At 33.2% G+C, this 4,746-nt stretch overlaps 1 protein-coding gene across 3 annotated transcripts in view; it reads right to left on the minus strand.

Moving 5' to 3' along the window:
• Atrnl1 (attractin like 1) overlaps nt 1-4,746 on the minus strand; it is a gene marked incomplete at its 5' end in the record, with an annotated part of 630,201 nt that overhangs the window by 528,914 nt on the left and 96,541 nt on the right.

Here is a 4,746-nt window from a genome sequence, read left to right on the forward strand (position 1 = left end):
AAATGAATGAAGAAGAGTAAATTGACTGGATATTAAAAGGGAAAATAGAAACATGGTAACCATAACATGGAAAAAAATTAAGTCAGTACTTGGATATTGTCCCCAGTGAAAGCATTCAATGAAAAACTCTGTACTCTCTCCATGGACATCCATATAAATAATCCCTGCCCATTCCTGGGATTCCTAGCCCCATTTGGACTGCCTTTCAAGACCAGTGCTCAGGGGTCTATACTAATACTCTGGCTATCATGTGGTAAGTAAATTTATCTCACCCCACAAAGAACAGAATACCGAGTTAGAAAATGTGAACATGACACAAAGTTTTCTTCATGACCCAGCTATATACTCTTTTCAGGGCTGCAGAATAGCATTCTGAAACTTAGTTGTTGAAACTAAGCTTTTTATTTTGGATGAAACTTACCAATACTATGAATGTGATGTCATCCAAGAATGATCAAATATTACAGTTTGGCATCATACTCAAATCATTGTTTTTTAAATTTTTTTTATTAATTTTTACAAATCCCACAAAATATATTTTGAACATAGTTAAGACTACTACCCCCACCTGTACCCCTTCATAGCTCCCCCACTGGATTTCATGCATTCTGTCATAAATGTTAAGGCCTACTGAGTCACGTTTGTGTTCTGAGATGTCCCTCTGTCTGAGTCCATCCACTGGAGCCTGGTTAACCTACCTAGAGTCACTCCCTTTTAAAAAAAAAAAAAAAAAAAAACCACTCCCTCTCCAGGTAGTTCTTAGTTGCCAATAGTTTCTCAACTAAAGTTGGAGCTTCTTATCTACGTCCCCACTTCTTTGCAGAGTTTTTGTCAGGTTTGAGTTTACATGGGTCTTGTGCACACTGTCACCATTGCTGTTAAGATCATATGAGCAACTTCCCAGCTGTCTGGAAAATTCTGTTTCCTTGTGGTCATCCACCACCTCTCCTCTTACAGTCTTTCTGCCTCCTATTCTTCAATGGTCCCTGAGCCTTGGGTGGCAGAGGTTTGATGTAGTGTTCTAGCACTCTGCAGTCTTGTTTTCTGCACTTTGGCCAGTTGTGGCTTTCTGGGTTAATTACCATATGTTGCATAAAGTTTTACTAAAGAAGTTAGAGTTGAAAGATGCATTAATATTATTTCTGTCCCCTGTCCTGCTCTGTTACCTGAGCCTTAGATGTATAGTCTGCATTGTAGATGTGTCACTTAGAGCTGGGCACCTCAAAGACACTTATTCTCTGCATCTGATCAGTTGTGGAACTGAGTAATAGTCTCTATCTTTTGCAAAAGAAGCTTCTTTAATGTTTTGTGAGAGGTACACTTGTAAGGCTAGTTGGGAGCTCTCTGGCAGCAGGAGCAGGAACAGGAAGACATAGGCCCAAGGCAGGTCAATGAAGACAAAGTGGGCTGGTTCCAGTCAGCTAAGCAGAGTAGATCTCAAATCACTGCTTTATGTGGTTAATCTTCTAGTTCACAGTCAGAGCATCCTATACTGGCCTGAGATTTTATTTCTATTTTTTTTTCTTCTGGCTATGAATTACATACTTTGTTTTAGGAACTAGTTATTGGTAGAAAATGAATGCAGATATTTAAGGCATCATGATGTCTTCTAGTAATAATATAGAAAAGCTTTCCTTGGGGTGGGTGGGGGTGGGGTAGTAAATTGTGGCCAAATCAATTCCACTGTTGTTAGTACTTTGGCTGTTACTCAGTGTTTTGTACTAGGGGAAGCAAAAGCATCCCTCAGGGTACTGCAGATATGATGTTTTTTAGTAAATACCAGATTCAATAATGAGATAATAAATTCAGGAATTCCCTGACGGTATTATATTGTAAATTCTTTGGGGGCCAAGAATCTCCAAGAGGTGATAATAAAAATATAATGAATAAGTACCATCACATATTTTCTTAATAAGAAATAAAAAAGAATAATCACACATATTAAATTTATAGACAATTCATAGATAAGAGTTTTCTTTCAGAAAGTTACACTTTCCTAATACACAGCGGCAATGACAATTCTTTTGCAATACTTAGTAACTAAGCAGTTCATAAATTACTACATTTCTCCTTACTTACTTAGTTTGAAACATTTCTCTAATCTCTAACTATGGATAGTTCATTGACTTATTGGCAGGGCTATTCAATTTGTCTTCAATTTGATTGCTATGAAATCAATGGGAAATAATGAAACACATCAAATTTCACATATAGTACTGTGATACTCCAATTATTTACTATCACGCAATGAAATAAACCTGTATCTCACCTAGAATAATTCAAGCTTTCTAATGTATTTATAATCTAAGTGTATTTCCTAGGAAAATAAATTTTACCTTAGAACCAAAATATAATAAATAAAATGTCTAATCTACATTATGCACATATTAAATATAAACTACCATCAATACAATATTCCTTTTAAGGTTCTAAACAAATAGGGAAAGAATTCTGTATTTCTTGTACTGACTAATAAACTCATCTATTAGCTTTAAATTTCTAATAAATTTTAAGCTTTAATAACAATAATAAAAATTTATGTCGGACGTGGTGGCACATGCCTTTAATCCCAGCACTTGGGAGGTAGAGGCACACAGATCTCTGTTGGTTCTAGGCTAGCCTGGTCAACATAGCGAGTTCCAGGCCAGCTGGGGCTACACGGAGACCCTGTCTCAAAAAGACAAAAAAAACAAAAAACAATTTACAAAATTCTATGTACAGAGAAATATTCTAGTTCTTAGATTTCATTTTAGATATACAACTATTAAGTAAGGTGGCACTGGCTTTGTTCAATAGCAGAAAGCAACAAAGAGTGCTAAAAATTAACTAGAAATTCATCCTTTAGTATTTAATGAGCGCTCAAAAACTGACAGTTTAGGTTTTCTTTCTTTTCGTTTTCATACAAAGTCAATATTACATGAAAGCTTCTATATTACTGTGCTACTTTCCCTAAATTACAGACAATATAGACACTATTATATGAACTATAGAAACTCAGAGCACTCCTTTTTATTTTATTTGGGGGGTTTTGAAAGTTGTGTTATAAAGTATTCATTAGGGCTTATTAAATGAATAAAAAGTTTTTAAAATTGATAAGAAACTCATCAAATTTTAAAAATTACCTTACTCAATTGTCAAGAAAAGACTACATTTTCAAATTGGACCTAGTATGAATAAAGTCCTGGATTTGATTTGAGATATTTAAAAAAAAAATGGGGCTCAAAAAATAACAGTGTTCAAAACCTTTACTAAAGATTTCTACTGGTGATACAGCTCACTGGCAAAGTGCTTTCCCAGTATGCATGAAGCCCTAAGTTCAATCTTCAGCACCACACAAGATCAAATGATTAATTCATTGCATAGAATTATAAAATATTGAAAGAACTAATAGATTTAAAAGATGTGTGCCACAACTTCAAGTTGCTTAATCTTATTTTTACTATATTACTCTAATTTTCATTTGAATTTCTATATATTAAGAACTAAATCTTCTTACTGCTTTAAATACTGCCCTTGGAATTCATTTTCACAAATAAAATATCCTATTACTTAAAATATATTAATTATTAATAATTCCAGTTATTAACAAAGCTGCCTTAGAAACAATTAGGCAAAATTTGTCTTAAAATACATTCTGTTCATTTAGAAAATACTGGAGAATACTGAAAATTCCTATTTGTTTCTCATTCATAAAAACAAGTTTCCTTTATGTTCTCATTGAATAACTTCAAATAACCATCATACAAACTTTCTAAAAGCAATGTAAAACTTAGACCACTAATACAAATTTCTATAACTATACAATATTTTTTAAAAGTGTTATGAAATGTTAAATGAATAAGTAGGCATACCTGGTAGAAAACAATATGTAATACGCAAGGAGCTAGCTTGCTTTTCAAAAGAGTTAATCAGTGCTGGGTAAAGACTACTTCCAGAAATATGAGTTTGCTTTGAGACTAAGTAATATGCCCTTAATTCATTATCCTAATATCTAGGATATATAATTTTTAACAGCCATAAAAATAGAGATTTCAGTAGTGTAAGAATAATCAGTACAAATAAGCTGCACATACAGTCTAGGAATATGAAAATAGAGGAGGAGGATGAAAGGGAGGGAGGGAGGGAGAGAGGGAGAGAGAAGGGAGGAGAGAAAAGCAAAGGGGAAGAGAACTCCAAAGGAAAGAATCTGGTTAAGAAACAAACTGTGGAAAGCAGTAAGAAGGCTCTACAACAATCCAGAAAATAAAAGGAGCAAAGGATAAAAACAGTAACTAAGGATGGACTGATGTGTGACTAGCTGATGATCTCGCCAGCTGTGCAAAATTTGGCACTGGTAAACACACAATCCATACCTGTGATTAAATAGCTGTTTTACTTATTTTTTTCAAAAACCTTATTTATAGCAATTTTATATTGTAATTATGAAAATTTACTCTAAAAAAAGATCAACTAAAATACCAGAAAAGGGAAAAATATCAAAATATTAACAAGCAAAGATATGTGAAGTATAAATGAAGTTAAGATATGATGATATATTTTTACGTCCCAATAACCCTTTTAAAATTTCCAAAAATGTAACTAAAAGGTAACAAATAACCTAAGACATTAATGAACATTTAAGTAGTTGAAGAAACAAACTGCTCTTCAAACTGCAAAAGTCAATGAGAATCATTTTCTCCGACAAGAAAGTTAAATTTTTTTCATTTTAACAAATAGATCAAAACTAAATTAAAACCGATGGTAAAA

The sequence above is a fragment of the Nannospalax galili genome, unplaced genomic scaffold, assembly GCF_000622305.1.
Source record: "Nannospalax galili isolate Female #2095 unplaced genomic scaffold, S.galili_v1.0 scaffold1362, whole genome shotgun sequence".
Classification (NCBI taxonomy): Eukaryota; Metazoa; Chordata; class Mammalia; order Rodentia; family Spalacidae; genus Nannospalax; species Nannospalax galili.